Genomic DNA, 22,967 nt, shown 5'->3' on the forward strand with positions numbered 1-22,967 from the left:
CTGTGTAAATGGTATAGAGAGGCTTGTTTCGTTTTTCAGTCTCAAAGTGCTTTCTCTTTACTGACCCTTCTCCACCTTCTAACAATTGGCAAGTCAGCCAGGAGACTGAAAACAAAACAAACATCGGCAAAGGGCAAAGCCCCTTGTTTGTGGGAGAAATCCCAGGTTGGCCAGCCACCTCCATGTGGAGGGACTCGCCAAGTTTTTGGAGCATTTCAGACCAGTAAATGAATATAGGGATGCCCCTACAACCCCCCCAGCCAAAAAAACAAAAAACGAAAAACAACCCAAGGGATTGTTAGATACCCTATCCAAAACAGCAGGGAAAGGAAATGGAGAAGGGAAAGTGACCAAGCTATTGTGGTGGTAGCTTGGCTGTTGATCTGTGCATATGAAACACCACGGAAATACAGTTACTAGTAAGGAAAGAATTGGAACAAACCAGGGAAGCATGTCTTTAGAAGCATGGCTTTAGAAAAGGATATAGGAGGCCATGTTCTTCTAATATGGGCATTATGTCCAAAAGAATCCAACAGCAAGAGGAACGCTTGGAAATTATGGTGTGTAAGATGGCAAAGATGCATGGGCACAGACTTTCACAGACTAAAGTATGAACTGTTATAGCTCAAGAGAATTGAGACCCAAAGCACAGGATCCCCGGGATAATGGCTCATCTGATGACATTATCATAGAGGGGGAAAATGATGTATGGGGCGTACTTGTGAGCCTGGGGATGACAGAGAAGTTCCCACTAGCGAGAAAGACTATGAGGGACTATTCTGCTGCTGAATTAGTGGGGCTAGCCAGCAGCTTTAAGCAAAAGGGCAAGAGGGGTGGCTGCTTGGGTGTTACAACTGCGGGATTCTGGGGGAGATGATATTATGTTAAATGGGTTTGAGATGTCAAAAATGGCCTCAGTCACTGCTCAACCTGCCTTGTAACAAGGATTAGATGCTGCAGGCATGGGTGAGAATCGAGGTGCTTAGCTAATTTGATTGATTGGATAAATGCTACCATTAAGATAACCTGGCCTAGTGAAGGGGATGTCCCCCAGCTGTTACACTGGACCTGTATGGGAGAACCACAAGAAATGATACGTAAACTGGGAGTAAAACATGCCATTTATGCCCAGCATTTTGGAGGCCCAGGCGAAGAATTATTTTCCTCCAGTGGGAAAGACTGTATCTTACAGTCAGCCCTGGGGCATGGGAGGGGGAATTTTAGCATCTGTCCTTGCCCCTATGGGATAATCGGCCCATTGCTAGAGTAGATGCTATGGTGGCTGAGTTAGGTGAAACTGAAAGAATCCGTCATCAGGGAAACAGGCTGAAAAATAGGGAGAAACAAAGGATTTTGCCAACAATAACATGGCAGAAAGAGGGGCCCATCAAAGTTTCTTGTCAACAACTATGGCAAAATCTAGTATTATTGGGATCCAGAGAGAAAATATAGACAACCCAGTTTGGTCTTGCTAAACCTGTGGAAAGTGCTACATCCAGCAAAGTAGTTTACTCGCTTGAAAGAAGGCTCAAAAAAGCCAGGTGCATTGCCAAGTGCCCCTCCACTAATGGGGGAATTTCAGGGGTGGATACCCCTTACCCCAAGAGACTAGGGGTTAGGCCAATGTTGCCCTCTATGTGTGTGTTGGCGGGGGGGGGAAACCCATGTTGAGTTGACCATTTATTGGTCTCCCACTGAGAGGCAACCTGTGCTGGCTCTGAGATGCTGGAGTTGGATACATACTTCCCTATGGAAACTCCTCAAAATTCTGAGGAGAAAATGAAGCCCTTAATGGTTATAGGGAACAGGTTATCAAGGTCAGACCAATTAGTCTTTGCCTACAGATGAGCAGGTTTCCTCCCTGCTATTTTCTAGTGCATATTTCCCTCATTCCTGAGTATATTTTGAGTGGAGAGGTATTATAGGATCTGGATCTAACTACAAGGACAGATGTATACCCGAATAGTGAAATCCATCATCATGAGTCCTGCAAAATGGGAACCTATATGCTGCCATTCCCTGGAAAGTAATAAACCTAAAACAATATAAGCTACTTAAGGGGCATAATGAGATTACTGCCACCATTAAAGAATTAGAAAAGGTTGGGGTAGGTCTGCTCAAAGCCCATTCAGTAATCTGGTTGGGCCTATAAAGAAATCTAATGGGACCCGGTCAATGACAATAGCTTATAGGGAACTCAATGAAGTTACTCTGCCCATCCATGCTATGGTGCCTCGTATATCCTTATTGTTAGAAAAAAATCACAGCATCCATTAAGACATATCATTATGTACTGGACCTATCTAATGTGCTTTATAGCATTCTGTTAAAACTCGAACCCCAAAACCAATCTGCTTTCATGTGGAATGGGAGACCATGAACCTTCCAGACCTTTCCCCAAGGGTATCTCCACAGTCCCACAATTTGTCATAGGATGGTAGCCAGAGATTTGGAAAAATGGATATTTTTAGAGGAGATGGTGCTTTATCATTATATAGATGATGCTATGTTAAATTGTGATGACTTACCCTACCTGTCTCAAGCAGCCACATCATTACAAGTCAGGAGGATGGAAGGTAATTACCCACTGATCTAAGGGTTAGGTCAATCAGTAATATGTCTGGGGATCATATGGTTAGGTAAGACAAAAGTAATGCCAGAGGCAGTCACTGATAAAATACAAGCTTTCCCAATCCCTACAATGGCAAAAGAATTATAAGCTTTTGTTGGTTTATTGGGTTATTGGAGGTCTTTCAGTCCCAAGCTAGCACAGATATTAAAACCTTTATATGTCTTGGTTAAGAAGGGAAGCCAATGGGATTGGGGTGCTAATCAACAAGAGGCTTTTTTAAAGGCATAAATGGTAGGAAAAACAAATACAGGCCCTGGGGGTATTAAACCAAGTATCTTTTCTGACCACAATGATAGGAAACCAGAAATCAATAACTGGAGGAAAGCTGGAAAATTTACAAGCATGGGGAAACTAAACTGCACACTACTGAGCAAACAATGGGTCAAAGAAGAAATCAAAAAAGAAATAAAAAAATACCTGAAAACAAAGTAGAAACACAATGTACAAAAACCTATGGGATTCTGCAGGCATTCTAAGAGGGACAGTTTGTAGCAATAAATTCATATTTAGAAAACAAAGATCTCAAATAAACAACCTAACTTTATACCTCAAGGAAATACAAAAAGAACAAACTAAGCCCAAAGTTAGCAGAAGGAAATAAATACCAAAGATCAGAACAGAAATGCTCCCCAGCAATGAAAATGAATCAACCATTGATACATACCACATGATAAATCTCAAAGTAATTATGCTGAAAGTGGGCAAATGAAAGAGTACATACTATATGATTCCATTAATAGAAAATTCTGGAAAATTTAAACTAATTGATAGTGACAGAACACAGACCATTGGTTGCCTAAGGACAAAAATTGGAGTGGGGACATATGGGGTAAAGAAATTACAAAGGGGTTTAGGGAAAATTTTGAGGGTGATGGCTATGTTCATTATCTTGACTGTGGTGATGTTTTCATGGGTTAAAACATAAAATTGAATGATTCAAATATGTGCAATTTGTTGTATGTCAATTATACCTCAGTAAAGCTACTTCAAAAAAAGAGACCAGTAAAATAATAGAAAAGATGAATGAAACTAAGAGCTGGTTATTTGAAAAAAAAAATAATAAAATTTACAAACTGTGAGCTAGACAAACTAAGAAAAAAGAGTTAAATAACATTAGAAATAAAAAAGGAGATATTAAAACTGATACCACAGATATAAAAAGATCAGAAGAGATTACTGTGAACAATTCTATGTCAACAAATTGGATAACTGAGAGGAAATGGAGAACTTCCTAGAAACCTACAATCTACCAAGACTGAGTCAAGAATAAACAGAAAAACAGATCAATGTGAGTAAGGTGAGTGAATCTGTAATCAAAAACTTTCTAAACTTTTAGAAAAGCTCAGGACCAGATGGTTTGACTGGTGAATTCTACCAATTAACAAATTAATGTCAATCCTTTTTAAAGTGTTCCAAAAAATTGATGAGGAGAGACTATGCCCAACTCCTTTTAGAAGGCTAGCATTACCCTGATACCGAAGCCAGATAAGGACACTTCAAGAAAACAAAACCATAGGCCCATATCCCTAATGAATGTAGGCGCAAAAATTCTCAACAAAATATTAGCAAACAAATTAATCATATATTAAAAGGATAATATCCCATGACCAAACGAAAAAGCTTCAGCACAGCAAAGGAAACCATCAACAAAATGCAACCCGTAGAATGGGAGGAAATCTTTGCAAATCATATAATCTGTTGAGGGGTTAATATCCAAAATCTATAAAGAACTCACAACTTGATCGGAAAAAACAGTCCAATTTAAAAATGGGTAGAGGAATAGGATAAACATTTTCCCAAAGAAGATGTACAATTGGCTAGGAGCTACATGAAAATGTGCTCAGAATCACTAATCAGGAATACACAAGTGAAAACGACAATGAGATATCACCTCACACGTGTTAGAATGGCCATCACCAAGAAGATGAGAGGACAAGTGTTGGCAAAGATGTGCAAAAAGGGAAAACGTGCACTGGTTGGGATGTAAATTGGTGTAGCCACTATGGAAAACAGAATGGAGGTGCCTCAAGAAATTAAAAATAGAACTATCATATGATCTAGCAATTGCACTTCTGGTTATACTTTTGAAGCAAATGAAAACAGGATGTGGAAGAGATCTGTACTCCCATGTTCATTGCAGCATTATTCACAGTAGTCAGTATATGGAAACAACATAAGTGTCAACAGATGAATGGATAAAGAAGATGTGAAAAAAAAAATCAGCCACCGAAAGAAGGAAATCTTGCCATTTGTGATAACATGAATGGAAGCTGTGGGCATTATGCTAAGTGAAATAAGCCAGGGAGAGCAAAATACTGTATGATATGACTTGTATGTGGGACCTAAGAAAGCTAAAATACTAGAAACCATAGAAACATAGAAAGTTTCTTTTTTCCACAGACAAAAGACTGAAGGTAGCTGGTAGAGAGTTGGAAAAAGTAATTTCATGGTCCTCAGAGACCTTAACTCCTTTATCTCATTGCATAATCAGCATCTGGCTTCTATTTCATGGTTCAAAATGGCTGCTTAAGCTCCGGTCATTATGTCTATATTCCAACCAGCAGAAAGGAAGAGGCATGAAAGGACTGATCCTTCCCTCTAAGAATATTTCTCAGAAGTTGCATGCAACAATTATATTAAATCCCATTACCAAGTTTAGTCATATAGCCACACCTACCTGTAAGGAAGGCTGGGGAATGTCTTATTATGCTGGATGTTTGTGTGGCCAGTTAAAATTAATGGTTCTATTTATCAGGCAAAGAGAATGGATATTGTGGGACAGCTCAGAGTCTCTGGCATAACAATCCCTAATTTTTTTGGAAAAAGAAGTAAGCATTTTATCCCAACTTCCTAATCCTTTTAAAACTCTTCCATAAGCACTCTGACAGTAGCAAAATTCTAATAGTGTCTAATGATCCTGAGTCAGATGTGCTGTGTGACATTACAGCAGCAAGGGAGCTGTCGGCAGGTGCCAACCATACCGGCTGAGGATTCAGGTCTGCAGGAGCCTCCCCTGTCACTGGTGAGCACCAACGCCCCTCCTGGGAGGAGTGGGATTATGCCTCCTCCTTTCGTGTATCCCCACGGAACCCAGCCCTGTGCCCGGCTTAGAGAAACGACAGAGCAAGCGCTTGATGTATTAAGGCACTGACCGCCTCCTAGAAGCATCAAGCAGGAAGAGATTGTGGAGATTATCGAGTCCAAATGGCCCTTCTGAGATGCAGGACCTGAAGCTCGAATAAAGCTTGAAGCGCTGGCTCTGCGCACGCACAGCGTCAAGGACTCTAACCCCCGTGACCTTGCCTGCCAGCACATCGGTGGTAAAGCCGCGTGTATGAACTCAGATCTCAGGCTCTGCGCTAACCTAACACTTTTTTCACTTTACATCTTCTGGCTTACATTCTGACATTTTTCCTGTGTGGGTTGTGTTTAACTCACATTTGATTAATGGCTACCTCATTTTAATGTATTTTATTTTCAGTTGGCAGAAGGAAAATTCTGTTCCTTTTATATTGTCTCCATCTCCAATTTTGCTTTTCATTTTCTCTGAGAAACAAGTTTTCGTTTTTAGGTCTCGAACGGTCTAATATGTATGTAGAGTGAAGCCTACATGCTCTAAGACCAGGTAGCCCAGACTTGAAACCTAGTTCTCTCACTTTTGATGTGAACTTTGGCAAATTACCTGAACTTTCTGTGCCCTAGTGTTCTCATCTAATAAGTGGAGATTAAAAACCCCACTTCATACATCTATTGTAAAGAGTGGATAGATGAATATATATAAATCACTTAGCCTGGCCCCTGGCAAATGTTCAGTAAATGTTATCTGAGGATGATGGTGAATTCTTAAGTCAAGAATGCTCTTCGCTTGCTACCTAGCATGTTTCTGGCCAAATCTCCTTTAATAATTTATAAGTATTCAGAAAATTACAGCTAATATTGACATTCAACCAAGAAAAATATCACAAGGGAGTTAAAGCTTCTCGACAGTATTTTCACGTGGGTACCTCAAAGCTGAATAGAGGTTAGGGGGTGGTGGAATTAAAAAGTGCACATGGAAAGACACTGCAATGATTGGAGGTGAAGGCTGAGCAGGAGATGAAAGGATCGAAAAGATCACCTTTCCTCCTGCAGGAGGAACAGAGTGAATACACTATTAGCTAGCTAAACTGGATTAAGAGAATTACACCACACACATCTTCTCAAAGTGAAAAGTGGTCTTAAACTAAATTTAGTTATTTTTTTATTATTGGGAACCAGGGAGGACTGCCATAGTGCAGAAAATTAAGATTTAAATATTTAAAAACTGTTTTGGTGGATGAAATATATTTTTGTATATTTTAGTTTCTATGGTACTTCAGATTCTCACAGTCCCTTTCCTCAAGGATATCTTAACATATATGCATTGAAACCAATTGCTCTTGACAAATGGGCTAGATTAGTCTGGTCCTGGGGTTGACTCAGGGCAGGAAGGTAAATTCAAATACTTCTGCAAGTCTCTCTTTCCTCTGGGAAAGTGTTCTTATCACACCAGAATTCCTTTTGAGAAAATGGCCGCATCTCACAGAAAACATGGCCCATCACCATCTTCTGCCTAGAATAGCATCAGCAGGTGGTAGAACCCACACATGGAACCACCGAGAGTGTGCTTCTGCCACTTACCCATTTGTGTACCCTTGAGAGAATCTTTTCAAGTTATTGGAAATCAGCTTCTTCGTCTATGAAATAGGGATATTCAAACTTATTTCTAAAATTGTTTTATAATCTGACATCATGAGCCTGAAAGTACTTTGCAGCTATAAAAGATCGTATCAGTAAAGACTGGTGTTATTATTTCTCCTTTAGAGATGAAGAACTACTTGATTTTTCAATTTAAGGTGAAGGATCATTTTATTCTAGAAGAATGAGACTGTGATCCACTGTGGTTAGCAATAGGGGCTTTGTAAGGACAGTCTTGGGTTTTAATCCCAGCTGTAAATTGTGACTCATGAAGGCCCTTAACTTATCCAAATCTTGGTTTCCTCATCTATAAGTTGGAGATAACTGTTGTGTATAATCTAAAGAATGTGTAAGATTAAATAGACTAATATTCTTTGGTAGAATACAGGCATACCTTGGAGATATTACAGATTTGGCTCCAGGCCACCACAGTAAAGTGGATACTGCAATTAAGTGAGTCAAATTAATTTCTTGGTTTTCCAGTACAAATAAAACTGATGAAACCTATGACAACTCTATGGTGTCAATTCCAAACACTCAAAAGTTACTCAACACAGGTACTATAATGACCATAATTTGTCAGTGATACCAACAAAAATAAAATCTAAATACACTGATAAATTTCTTCTTTGCAACTCTTCATAGTTAAAAAGGAAGGTGGTAGGAAGTCTGATGAAAGAAAGCTTTTTTGAGAAGACAATATGGAGGGATATGTTGTTTTTATGAATTTTGTGATTGTGTCATTTTAAACAGATGATGGGAAACATTTCCCAAGTGTTCACCATGAGCAAAACACTGAACTGAAATTTAAAATGAATGTCACTAAATAAATGGTTTTTAGCTTGGCTCAGAAGTTTTAAGAATAGTGCTGGAACCATCTGTGTTCTATGAGCAGCTTCTCCCTTTAGATGAAATACAATCATCCAAAGAAGGAAGATGAAAACTATTGATTAATTTTGGGACAGAATGTTGGGAAAATGTAAAACATCATAAGTATTAAGTTGACAGCTGAAAGTTTTGAAGATTGTATTAAAGCTAAATGCCCTCTTTAGAGCTGCCAGCTTCCAGCCTGTGTGAACACCTCTCACACCGTTCCAGTCACTTCAGAGCTAGTGATTCTTCCAAAATCCAGAAGTCTCTCCCAAAGAGTCTTTAGTGAAATAATAACATTTGTTTGTGAAAAGCACCTGAAGAAAAAGAATAATCCTGCTGAGTAGCACAGGTAACCAAATCACAGAATTATAAATAGAGCCAGAGCCTTCCTAAACATGGAAACCAATGCTAACCAATGTGAGTGGCAGGAATTTCAAATTTGGTATTGAAGTGTGGTGGCTAAACATTCATCAAGGGTTCACTAAAAAGATTTGGCCAAGTTGCCATAAATTTGTCTAGATTTTCTGAGAAATAACAAATCTATAAAAACAAAACCAAAAGCTAGAGAATTTGGAGTACTTACTGGCTCTTCCTGGACTTGACTTTCTTCCCTGTTGTTAGTGAGCTCTAGTTAGGAGGAGGTTGCTACTTCATTTTTTCCTTTCTTCTTTCTCTCCCCAGCTATATATTATCCATGATCATTGGCTTCTTCTCAAAGTATAATTTGTTAAAGACTGTCACCACCATAGAACTTTACACAGCCTGTTGGCAAAAAACAAACAAAAAAGACAAAAAAAACAAAAAACCATGCATATCTGTGTCTGAAAAATCTCAATTTGTACTCTCTGATTTTAGTCTGGGTGTGAGGTCATGTTCATTCTTTTCTTTCTCCACTCTGAATAGAACTGACAAAAAAGTTAATTGGCTGCTTTATGATGTCTTCCAACATTAAAATCAGTTCACTATAATTAAGAGCTTGGTGCCTGAAAGCACTAAAACTTATGACCGCTTGAAATCAACCAGTGAAGACAATGCCATATCTGGTGGAAGAAACCAAGGAAGGCAAGAGGCAGCCATTCTGGCTCTAAGATGGAGTCTGAAAGACAGAGGATCTCCAAGCTGGCTTCTGCCTCATGGTGCTTCCCTTGGAAGTGTCTCAGCAGTTCCCAGGGGGCTCAGGCTCCCCTTCAGGACTCTCCATCTCCTGCCCAGCCCCAGCGTTCCTCCACCCTCGAGCTACCAGAGACCCTCAGGGCTCCTGGGAAACAGAAAGCTGCTCTTGCTAAATTGTGTAATACCTCCATGTCTCGATTGATTTATTTAATAGTCCTGAATTACCACAGAGAGCATCAGACGAAAACTTACCCATGAAATAATAGCTTCCAACTCAAATGTGCCGGCTCATCAATAATCCTACCTCAGCCTTTCATGGAGACATTTTGATGTGAAGATCAAAAGAACTGCTAAGGTCCACTGACAAGTGGGATCATTAGACATTCCAGCCCAACCCTCTATTTGTGGAAACAGAAGTCATACTCATTACCCTGTGAAAGACACGTCTCTAAAGGGGATAAAGAAAGTAGAGAGCAGAGTCCTTCCCCTGGAGATACTATTCTGCCCCACTGGAAAGAAGAAGAAATCTTAACTCATCTAAATACTTCTGTAAGCTCCAGAGTAGTTCTGATCAGCCTCAGGCTGAAGTTAGTTGAATTCAACATAAATCAGTTCAAGTGTATGTTATGCTTAGTGCTTCTATATTTTAATAGTATTTTTTAAATTAGTAACATGAAATTTGCTCAGAGCAGTCTATTTGGAAGATAGGAAAAGGTAAAAAATTTATTCACATTATCACTATACAGTGGCAAGCACCAGAAACAGTTTGGTGTAGAGTTTTTTAGACTTTTCTGGGTGTGTGCAAAGGTATCATGATTTCCTTCCAAAGTATATAATAAAGTACCTCCCTTATTGAGAATGATTCTTTTTACCCAGTTAGCAATGTATCCTAAAATCTACCCAGGTCAAAAACAGTATTATCCTACCATGTAGTATTTTTAAATGGCTTTAAAATATTTTATGTATGAATTCATTATAGTTTAACCAGTTCCCTAAAGTGGGACCGAGTTGGTTGATTTCTATTTTTATGATACTTAAAAATATATATTCTGCAATAAACATCTGTAAACACAGGAATAATTTTTAGTATAAGATAGTATACTTTATCTTAAAATAAATCTCTGTATCTACAATTTCTGGGCCAAAGTGTACATTTTTAAGACTCCTAAAACATTTTACTTAATTGTTCTTCAGGAAAGTTATACAAATTCATTCCCACCAGAAGTATGAGAGTGTAGTTTCTTTGCACCATTGCCAAATGAAAGAGTATTGTTTTCAATCTTGAGCAAACTTATAGATCAGTTAAACATCAATTGTATAAGTGTTCTGATTTCATTACTAGTGAGATTGGTCATCTTTCAGTTTGTGCTATTTCATGTTTTCTCATCACATGTATTTTTAAAGGAACTGGCCTATTCATGTCTTTTGCCCATTTTTAATGGGGTCATCACTTTATCAATTTACAGGTGGTTTTTACACATTAAAAAGAGAAGTTATTTGCCTGTCATATATGTTGCAAATATTTCCTCACATAATTTGTATTTTGATTTAGTTGTGATTTAAATTCCCAAGTATAAAATTGTTCTTATCTGTAGATTGTCCTATCTTTATTTTTCTGTTAGCGCTATGCCTCTAAAGTTTCTCTCCAACACTAAAGATTAAATGAATATTCAAATGTAGTTTCTTTTTTTTAAATTTTATTTTATTATGTTAGTCACCATACATTACATCATTAGTTTTTGATATAGTGATCCACGATTCATTGTTTGCGTATAACAGCCAGTGCTCCATGCAGAACGTGCCCTCTTTAATACCCATCACCAGGCTAACCCAACCCCCCACCCCCTCCCCTCTAGAATCCTCAGTTTGTTTCTCAGAGTCCATCGTCTCTCATGGTTCCTCTCCCCCTCCGATTCCCCGCCCTTCATTTTTCCCTTCCTTCTCCTAATGTCCTCCATGGTATTCCTGATGTTCCATAAATAAGTGAAACCATATGATAATTGACTTTCTCTGCTTGACTTATCTCACTTAGCATAATCTCCTCCAGTCCCATCCATGTTGATGTAAAAGTTGGGTATTCATCCTTTCTGATGGCTGAGTAATATTCCATTGTATATATGGACCACATCTTCTTTATCCATTCATCTGTTGAAGGGCATCTTGGCTCTTTCCACAGTTTGGCTATTGCGGACATTGCTGCTATGAGCATTGGGGTGCATATGGCCCTTCTTTTCACTACATCTGTGTCTTTGGGGTAAATACCCAGGAGTGCAATTGCTGGGTCATAGGGTAGCTCTATATTTAATTTTTTGAGGCACCACACTGTTTTCCAAAGTGGCTGTACCAACTTGCATTCCCACCAACAGTGTAAGAGGGTTCCCCTTTCTCCACCACCTCTCCAACATTTGTTGTTTCTTTCCCTATCCATTTTTGCCATTCTAACTGGTGTAAGGTGGTATTTCAATGTGGTTTTGTTTGAATTTCCCTGATGGCTAATGATGATGAACATTTTTTCATGTGTCTGTTAGCCATTTGTACGTCATCTGCAGTCTTCTGTCCATTTTTTGACTTATTTGTTTTTTGGGTGTTGAGATAAGTTCTTTATAGATCTTGGATACCAGCCCTTTATCTGTAGTGTCATTTGCAAATATCTTCTCCCATTCTGTGGGTTGCCTCTTCGTTTTGTTGACTGTTTCCTTTGCTGTGCAGAAGCTTTTTATCTTGATGAAGTCCCAAAAGTTCATTTTTGCTTTTGTTTCACTAACTTTTGGAGATGTATCTTGAAAGAAGTTGCTGTGGCCGATGTCAAAGAAGTTATTGCCTATGTTCTCCTCTAGGATTTTGATGGATTCCTGTCTCACATTGAGGTCTTTCATCCATTTTGAGTTTATCTTTGTGTATGGTGTTAGAGAATGGTCGAGTTTCATTCTTCTGCATGTGGCTGTCCAGTTTTCCCAGCACCATTTATTGAAGAGACTGTCTTTTTTCCATTGCATATTTTTTCCTGCTTTGTCAAAGATTATTTGACCATAGAGTTGAGGGTCCATATCTGGGCTCTCTATTCTGTTCCATTGGTCTATATGTCTGTTTTTGTGCCAGTACCATGCTGTCTTGGTGATCACAGCTTTGTAATATAGCTTGAAATCGGGCAATGTGATGCCCCCAACTTTGTTTTTCTTTTTCAACATTTCCTTGGCGATTCAAGGTCTTTTCTGATTCCATACAAATTTTAGGATTGTTTGTTCCAGCACTTTGAAAAATGTCATTGGAATTTTGACTGAGATGGCATTGAAGCTATAGATTGCTCTGGGTAGCATAGACATTTTAGCAATGTTTATTCTTCTGATCCATGAGCATGGAATGTTTTTCCATCTTTTTGTGTCTTCTTCAATTTCTTTCATGAGTGTTCTGTAGTTCCTAGGGTATAGATCCTTTACCTCTTTGGTTAGGTTTATTCCGAGGTATCTTATGGTTTTTGGTGCTATTGTAAATGGAATCGTTTCTCTAAGTTCTCTTTCTACAATTGCATTGTTACTGTATAAGAAAGCAACCGATTTCTGTGCGTTGATTTTGTATGCTGCCACATTACTGAATTGCTGTATGAGTTCTAGTAATTGGGAGTGGAGTGTTTTGGGTTTTCCACATAAAGTATCATGTCATATGCGAAAAGAGAGAGTTTGACTTCTTTGCCAATTTGAATACCTTTTATTTCTTTTTGTTGTCTGATTGCTGTTGCTAGGACTTCTAGTACTATGTTGAACAATAGTGGCGAGAGTGAGCATCCTTGACGTGTTCCTGATCTTAAGGGAAAGGCTCTCATCTTTTCCCCATTGAGGATGATATTTGCTGTGGGTTTTTCATAGATGGATTTTATGAACTTGAGGAATGTTCCCTCTATCCCTGTACTCTGGAGTTTTAATCAGGAAATGATGCTGTATTTTGTCAAATGCTTTTTCTGTATCAATTGAGAGGACCATATGGTTCTTCTCTCTTCTCTTATTAATGTGTTCTATCACACTGATTGATCTGCAAATGTTGAACCACCCTTACATCCCGGGGATAAATCCCACTTGGTCATGGTGGATAATCCTTTCAATATATTGTTGGATCCTATTAGCTAGGATTTTGTTGAGGATTTTGGAGTCCATATTCATCAAGGATATCAGTCTGAAATTCTCCTTTTTGATGGGGTCTTTGCCTCGTTTGGGGATTAAGGTAATGCTGGCCTCATAGAATGAGTCTGGAAGCTTCTGTTTCTATTTTTTGAAACAGCTTCAGTAGAGTAGGTATTATTTCTTCTTTGAATGTTTGGTAGAATTCCCCAGGGAATCCATCAGGCCCTGGACTCTTGTTTTTTGGGAGGTTTTTGATCACTGCTTCAATCTCGTTACTGGTTATTGGCCTATTCAGGTTGTCAATTTCTTCCTGTTTCAGTCTTGGCAGCTTACAGGTTTCCAGGAAGGCATCCATCTCATCCAGATTGGTCAGTTTATTGGCATATAGTTGTTGATAATAATTTCTAATAATTGTTTCTATTTCCTTGGGGTTAGTCGTGATCTCTCCCCTTTCATTCATAATTTTATTAATTTGGGTCCTTTCTCTTTTCTTTTGGATGAGTCTGGCCAGTGGTTTATTGATCTTATTCTTTCAAAGAACCAGCTTCTAGTTTCATTGATCTGATCTACTGTGTTTCTGGTTTCTAATTCATTGATCTCTGCTCTAATCTTAATTATTTCTCTTCTAATGCATGGCTTAGGCATCGTTTATTGCTTTTTCTCTGGTTCTTTAAGCTGTAGAGTTAGTTGGTGAATTCAGGATTTTTCTATTTTTTTGAGAGAGGCTTGGATGGCTATGTATTTCCCCCTTAGGATCACCTTTGCAGTAAACCATAGGTTTTGGACCTATGTGTTTACATTCTCATTGGTTTCCATGAATTGTTTAAGTTCTTCTTTGATTTCCTGGTTGACCCAAACATTCTTGATCAAAGTGGTCTTTAGCTTCCAAGTGTTTGAATTTCTTCCAAATTTTTTCTTGTGATTGAGTTCCAGTTTTAAAGCATTATGTCCCGAGAATTTGCAGGGAATAATCTCAGTCTTTTGTTATCGGTTGAGACCTGATTTGCGACCCAGTATATGGTCTATTCTGGAGAAAGTTCCATGTGCGCTCGAGAAGAATGAGTATTCTGTTGTTTTAGGGTGGGATGTTCTATATATATCTATGAGGTCCATCTAGTCCAGTGTGTCATTCAAACCTCTTGTTTCTTTGTTGATTTTCTGCTTAGATGATCTGTCTATTGCTGAGAGTGGAGTATTGAGGTCTACTACAATTAACGTATTGTTATCAATATGACTCTTTATTTTGTTTAACAGTTGGCTTATGTAGATGGCTGCTCCCATGTTGGGGGCATAGATATTTACAATGTTAGATCTTCCTGTTGGATAGATCCTTTAAGAATGATATAGTGTCCTTCTGTGTCTCTAACTACAGTCTTTAGCTTAAAACCTAATTTGTCTGATATAAGAATTGTTACCCCAGCTTTCTTTTGAGGTCTGCTGGCATGGAAGAAGGATCTCCATTCCTTCAGTTTCAGTCTGGATGTATCTTTAGGTTCAAAATGAGTCTCTTGTAGACAGCATATGGATGGGTCCTGTCTTTTATCCAATCTGCAACCCTGTGCCATTTTATGGGAGAATTTAGGCTGTTCATGTTGAGAGTGATTATTGAAAGATATGAATTAATTGTCATCATGTTGCCTGTGAAGACCTTGTTTTTAGATTGTCCCTGTAAATTTCTGTTGTATATCACTCTTGGGGTCCTTCTCCTGTTATAGAACCCCCCCTTAATATTTCTTGCAGGGCCGGCTTAGTGGTCCCATATTCTTTCAGTTTCTGCTGGTCTTGGAAGCTCTGCATCTCTCCATCCATTCTAAATGACAGCCTTGCTGGATAAAGCATTCTTGGCTGCATGTTCTTCTCATTTAGTACTCTGAATATGTCTTGCCAGGCCTTTCTGGCTTGCCAGGTCTCTGTGGATAAGTCTGACATTATTCTGATGTTCCTCCTCTGTACGTAAGGAATCTCTTCCCCCTAACTGCCCTTAAGATGGTTTCCTTGGTTCTAAGATTTGCGAGTTTTACTATTACATGCCGGGGTGTTGGCCTGTTTTCCTTGAGCTCGGGAGGGGTCCTCTCTGCCTCCAGGACATGAATGTTTGTTTCATTCCCCAGATTAGGGAAGTTCTCAGCTACGATTTGCTCAAATACATCTTCTAGTCCTCTCTCTCTCCACCCCCTCCGGGATTCCAATAATTCTGACATTGGAACATTTCATGGTGTCACTTATTTCTCTGATCCTATTTTCATGGATTCTGAGTTGTTTTTCCCTGGCCTCCTCTTTTCCTTTTTATCTATTAAATTGTCTTCCAGGTCACTAATTCATTCTTCTGCCTCATCCTAGCTGTTAGATTATCTAGATAAGATTGGATCTCATTGATAGCATTTTTAAGTTCTGCAAATTCGGCTTTCATTTCTGCCCTTAGAGACTCTGTGTTGCCATTAATTGATTTCTCCATTCTAGCTGTTGTCTTCATAATTGCTAGCCTGAATTCCATCTCTGACATCTTGGTTATAACTGCATCCATTTGTAAATCTGCAGCATGAATCATAATCTCTGAGTCTTTCCTATTTTGGGGGTTCCTCCTCCTAGTCATTCTGTTGAGGGGTGGTTGAGGGAATGTATAGAGTCCAAATTATTGACCACAAGCCAAGCAAGACGTACCTGTTTTCTAGGGACCTTAGGGTTGCTGGCCTCTTGTTCTCCCACCCTGTCTTCTGGGGGAGGAGCCTGCCACACTGTTGCTCAGGTAACCCTGTTTGGGCAGAGTTGCCCTGCCCCCTGTGGCAGGGGATGGGCTCAGTGGGAACTGTTTTTGGGGGGCTTTTGTTCTCTGGCAGCTTTCCCTGGCGGCTTTCTGCATCTCTTCTGAGAGAGCAGAAGAGAACGTTTCCAACCCTCTGCCTCAGAGCAGAGAGATCACAATCTGTTCTTCAGTGAGCTCTCCAGGCCACATTATCTCCGTTTCTGTCTGTGCTGCTATAAACTGCAATGTCCTGGGTTGTGCGCCCCTCTGCAGCGCCCCCAGTCCTGCCTCCAGGTTGGGGCATGTCTCTGCCCTTTGTGCTTCTAGAACTGCCAGCCACCCCCATTTTGCATGCACGGCCCCGCCACTCCTGGTTTCCATCCAGGGTGCTGCCCTAGTCTTTCCCCCCCTTCCCCTCCCCCCTCCCCCCCCCCCCCCGCCGCTACCTTCTGAGTCTGTGCCCCATCCCCAGGCGGGAGGCCATCGCTCACTGGTGGTGTAGGATCCCCACGGCCAGGCACCCTCCCACTGCCATTTATCCTCCAACATCTGCCCGTGGAATCACGGCTCCCCGCATCGTACCTCGAAACCAACCGCCTGCGATATTCTGTTTTTGGAGATCCAGATCTATCTTCTTACATCTCAGGCTGATTTCGTGCATGCTCAGAGTGGTCTGGTAGATATCCAGCTCAATTCCGGGGACCGGTTGGAATAGGGTCCCCTACTCCTCCACCATCTTTCCCCCCCCTCAAATGTAGTTTCTTTTTTAATATGGCTTTTTTCCCCACAATCTTTAATCTGTTAGGATTTATTTGATAGATTTTATAGGATAATGTTCAGTTACCTTTATTTTTGAAGGGTTAAAAGTTTAGGAACTTGGAAGTACTAAAAGACAGAGGTGGTACATCTGGAAAAGGTGGCTGAATGTAGGGGAAGGTCTGAGTTCTGTGTTCGGGGCTCATGTCAGGTGTGCCTGAATGTATAGGGCAGGTAAGTTTCTTAACCTGTGTCTGAGTTCTAAATAAGCTTGCAGAGTTGCCATGAAGATTAAAGGAAATAATACTTTGAAAAATAGGAGTACCATTTCTCTGTGTCCTCTTCAATTTCCTTCATCCACATTTTATAGTTTTCAGAGTACAGATCTTTTTACCTCTTTGGTTAGATTTATTCCTAGATATCTTATTATTTTTGGTGCAATTGTACATAGGATTGTTTTCTTTCTTCTGATTTATTCTTGGTCTTTAGACATGCAACAGATTTCTGTACATTGATTTTTGTATCCTGCAACTTTACTGAATTTATCAGTTCTAGCAGGTTTTTTTTTTTTTAAGATTTTATTTATTTATTTGACAGAGACACAGCGAGAGAGGGAACACAAGCAGGGGGAGTGAGAGACGGGGAAGCAGGCTTCCCGCTGAGCAGAGAGCCTGATGCGGGGCTTGATCCTGGGACCATGACCTGAGCTGAGGGCACATGCTTAATGACTGAGTCACCCAGGCGCCCCAGTTCTAGCAGTTTTTTGATAGTGACAATTTTACTTCTTCCTTATTTGGATACCTTTTTTTCTTTTTGTTGTCTGATTTCTGTGGCCAGGACTTCCAATACTGTGTTGAATAAAAGTGGCTAGAGTGACATTCTTGTCTTGTTTCTGACCTCAGGGGAAAAGCTCTCAATTTTTTCCCATTGAGGATGATGTTAGCTGTGGGTTTTTCATATATGGCCTTTATTATGTTGGTGTATGTTCCCTCTAAACTTACTTTGTTGAGGGTTTTTTTTTTTTTAATCATGAATGGATGTTGTACTTTGTCAAATGCCTTTTCTACATCTGTTGAAATGATCATATGATTTTCATCCTTTCTCTTATTGATGTGATGTATCACATTGATTGATTTGCATATACTGAACCACTCTTGCATCCATGGAAGAAATCCCACTTGATAGTGGTGAATGATTTTTTTTTAATGTATTGTTGAATTCAGTTAGGATTTTATTATGAATGAACATTTAATATTTGTATAATTTAGCTATACTGGGAAAAACTCACTTTTGAGAAACTTTGACAGTATTAAAAAGGGCTCTCATTAAAATATAAATAGGATTAAATGCATTTCAGTGATGAGGGGGCATGTATCCTTAATACACCAGAACAAATCAGTTCAGTTGGTAGATTCTCTTAAGTAAATCAGTTTTATGTTATTAAGGCACATACTCCCTCATATATAATGATGTTTTCCGGGGGGGGGAGTAGTTTTCCGTTATGGATACAGTCCTGTCTTCCCACCCCACCCCCCAAACGGAGGAAGTGCTATTAGTATCAAGCCACTTTGACTCATGTTAGGTACCAGTTCTAAAAGAAGTATTTCATGTTTATTTTTAAAGAGATGAGTTGTGCCCTTAAAAAGAAAACAAATCCTATGAGGAAATATTTTAAGTTTTACTCTACTAATACCTGCTTCCCGAAGCAATAGCTTCCTGAAAAGCACACCTTAGTGGAGGAGGGGAGACATCTGGTGGATGCCAGTTAGAAAGAGGGCATAAGAGTCCCTGGATACCAGGCCTTAGTGAGGTGTTATGTTGTGTTTTGTTTCTTCCATGCATCTTCGTAGACAATAACAAGTAAAATGACAGAGGGAAAGGATATTAAAGATATTAATGGTGACTGATTTGCCTTCATTAATGACAGTTAAAATTATTTTATTTTATTTTTTTTAAGATTTTATTTATTTATTTGAGAGAGAGAGAGAATGAGAGATAGAGAGCATGAGAGGGAAGAGGGTCAGAGGGAGAAGCAGACTCCCTGCTGAGCAGGGAGCCCTATGCGGGACTCGATCCCGGGACTCCAGGACCATGACCTGAGCTGAAGGCAGTCGCTTAACCAACTGAGCCACCCAGGCGCCCCAGTTAAAATTATTTTAAATGTGATTGAATTTAAAGAGTTTATATATATATATGTATAAATATATACGTATATATGTATATGTGTGTATACATGTGTGCATGTGTATATACACAAATATACACATACATTTTTTCTTTAGCTAGTTCTTCTAAAATTTTTAATATCATTTTTAGCCCTGATGCAGGTATTAATACATTTTTTAAAAAATAAAAACTATTATGAGCTACTCAAGGATATGAAGGAAATGTTCCTCAATCTATTTTTTGTATTGTTATTGGCATTTTCCATCAATGCAGTTTAAAGTGCACCCAGAGAAAAAGCAATTCCATCTCTAGGACAGTATGTCACTCATACACTGGCAAAAGTACACACAGATAAGTGAAAAACCATGTTATTAAGCATTATTTGCAAAAAATAAAAACCTAGAGACAACTTAGATTTCCATTGCTAGGAGGGTAAATAAACTAGACAATGTCAGTGTCATGAAGCCTAATGTCACAAAGAATGAGATAGGTCTATATTAGAATTAAGCTGTTTTCTGAATGTATTATAGTATTAAATCATTTATATAAAGAGGATATGTTCTGTGAATAATTGCTTAGGATTTCACAGAATATATTTTACCTGAATGACCAATGATCATGTGTTAAAATCCACATTTAGCTAATGCTGAGGCCAAAGGCAAATATCAGCCTTAACAGAATGAACTTCTGGGATAAAAGCAAAAATTGGATTTTTATCAAATATAATAGTTTGAATTTTTACTATTAAAATTTTAGTAAGTTTTGGCCTTGCCCAGTGGATTCCATTTTTCTGCAACACGATTTCATGCCTTTCAGATCTCATTCTCTGTAATGGATAACACCACTTATTAAAATATATTCACGGAGAATTATCTTTATCGTGATAAATAGCCAAAGTTCTAACGTTTACTTTGTACTGATTATATTTATTTGAAATATAATGATAAATTCACTCCAATAACATTGAATTTTAAAATGCTACACTGCTACATTTAACATTTAACGTCATTAAATCCTATTTCACTTGGCAAACTATGTTCATGTTTCAAATTTCAACAGCTCTTTGAGGTCTTCCCTTATTCCTCTTGTGTTCTTACGTGGCACTCATAGATATCTTTATTATAGCATGGCTCCTAGCACATTGCCGTTAGTTATTTACATATATATTTTTCTGCTGGTCTGCACGGGGTCTATTCATGTTTGTAAACCCAGACATCTAACAGGCACTTGTTGGATGGATGAAAAAAAGAAGAAAACATTTTCCTTACCCTGATCCAAAGTCTTCAAGAAGCAACGAGATTATACTTCCCAGCATTCTTTGCAGCTGGGGTAGACACGTGACTGTGTCTTCGCAGGCGGAAATGATGCGTACCACTGACAGGCTGAGCCCCTGAAAACCTCCATGTGCACTCCCTGGTGCTCTTTTCTCTTCTGGCTGATTGATCTGTCCACCCCCACTGTGAGTTTGGAAGCTCTGGGACTGCAGAGCTGCTGTCGGCCGGTCAGGCCCTCTGCACCCACCTCCATCGACTTAGAACCGTCTCCTACTGCTTCATCACTGAGAAACAGACTTGTGTTAAGCCAAATTAGGTTTGTATCTATTTTGTACTGTGGCCTAGCCAACACTCATATGCTGGTCAAAGAGGAATTTGACCAAGTCTAAATGATTTAGTCCTCTTTCCTCATTCCGCCAAGTTAGAGATGAATGTCTAAGAATACGTCCATTCATATATTTAGCCAGATCCATTGCCTACTCACCAGCTGCCACATTCTCTGTTGTACGCTGAACATACGACAGTAAACAAAGACGGCACGGGTCCCGCCTTCCGTCGGCCATGCAGAATAGTGGAAAAAAACAGGCAATCGACAAAAAAGCAAAACACAAAATGTATTTTTAAAAGTTTGATAAGTGCTATGAAGGAAACAAACAGCATTTGAGAATAGAAAATAAAAGGCATGCCCGAGAAGGATTTTATTTTTAAAGATTTTGTTTCTCTGAGAGAGTGAGAGAGAGCATAGAGGGAGAAGGGGAAGCAGAAGCGGACTCCCCCGCTGAGCAGGGAGCCCCGTGTGGAGCCCGATCCCAGGAGATCATGACCTGAGGCAGAAGGCAGACACTTAACTGCCTGAGCCAGGCAGGCACCCCATCCGAGGAGGATTTTAGGTGGGTGAAAGTTTAGGAAAGACCTCCCTGAGAAGGCGATATGAAGTCAAGACCCAAAGGATGAGAAGGACCCATCTATGGAAGACTGGAGTTACAATCATTCCAGGCAGAAGGAGTTGCAGCAGAGGTTGTAGCATGAGAAATAACTTGGCCAAGTTTGAGGCACTAAAAAAGGCCAGTGGGGCACATGGCATGAGAGATGATGTTAGCTGAACAAAGAAAGCTAAACTCCAGAGCATTTTCCAACCAGGTGAATGTGCCAGCATTCTGGCTCACCGCTCATAAATTGCTGTTGGATTAACTGAAGACAAGGATACTCACATCTGGTTCCTTTCCCCAATTTATTTTGTCCTATGTAGACTGATGTCACTGCGAGAGAAAAACCAAAGGGCCAGAAGCCAAAGTGGCCCAATGTATTTGGTTCCAGTTTTTTTCTTTAAATTAAGGGCATCTGGGTTACTAAATTTTATAAAACAAAAAAGGAGTTCTCCATGAAAATACCTTTTATTCTTTTTTTATGCATAGTCATTTACATAAACTTCACTGATTAGAGTTAATCATTCAGAAATACGAATAAACACATTGTCTCTTCCAGGAGTTAGATCATTCAACAATACGTCATTATAATTACTAATAGAAAATTATCACTTGTTTTAATTACTATTACTCTTATTTAGTTACCTAAAGATAACATCATACATAAAAGATACTGAGGATTTATCCCCCCTTTTTTTAATGTGCCAATGACTTCCCATATCTGTAGCATTCATTCCAATGATTTTCTTAACAGTGTCCCACCCTAGGTTAGTCTCCGTGCTGCTGTGACAAATTGTCTTGCCAGTGGCTACATGTGTAATGGTCTCCACAGACTTCCCACAGTTTTATGCACAAAGTGGCACCTAAAGGATGCTTCGCATCAATGTCATGAGTCAAGGACACCTAATATAAAAGCCATTGGGATATCATTTAGGCAGCTCTATGCAGATGGAAAAGACAAGCTTCATCTTGGAAATAGACCCCGGGGCTTTCTTTCTGGTAATTAATCTTACGGTCGACAGGGCCATTTTGAAAAAGCATCAGCGGGTTCCTGGCAAATTCAGGATCTACCAGAGCTTCTGGCCCAGCACCCTGATGGATTCCCGTGTTGCCTGCCTCAGGGTTCTTCCACGCGGCTGGCCCTGAAAGTGAAATCACCATCTACCAAGAAAGCCACGACCTTGGCCGCTGCAAATTGTTCCTTGGTAATTTTGGCTCTGGCGATGTCTTCTTCCTTGAGTTTTAAAGCTATACAAACTCCATTAAATATCTCCCAGTTGTGTGGGACCACAGGAAATAAAGCATCCTGGTTTTCATTCTTCTTTAATACCGTGGCGTGCTGAGAACTGCTTGACTAAAGTAAATCAGGGTTTTGTGGCATGCATTGTCAGGCAATCCAGGATTCTGCATCAAAACTAAGTGAGATAATGTGATGTGCTTTTTGTGAAATATTTAGCCCTATGCCAGGCTCACAATGAGCATGTGATAAATACCAGCTGTCATTGTCATATTGTTGTTATTATCAGCTCTTACGAATCTGTTAGAGACTGATTGCCTGAGGCTTTAAACTACATCAATCAATTGAATTAACAGATGTTTATTGAGAACAAAACATGACTAATTAGCTAATTCAGTAGATAGCCAGAAAGTGTT

Source organism: Zalophus californianus, chromosome 14 (assembly GCF_009762305.2).
Source record: "Zalophus californianus isolate mZalCal1 chromosome 14, mZalCal1.pri.v2, whole genome shotgun sequence".
Taxonomy (NCBI): Eukaryota; Metazoa; Chordata; class Mammalia; order Carnivora; family Otariidae; genus Zalophus; species Zalophus californianus.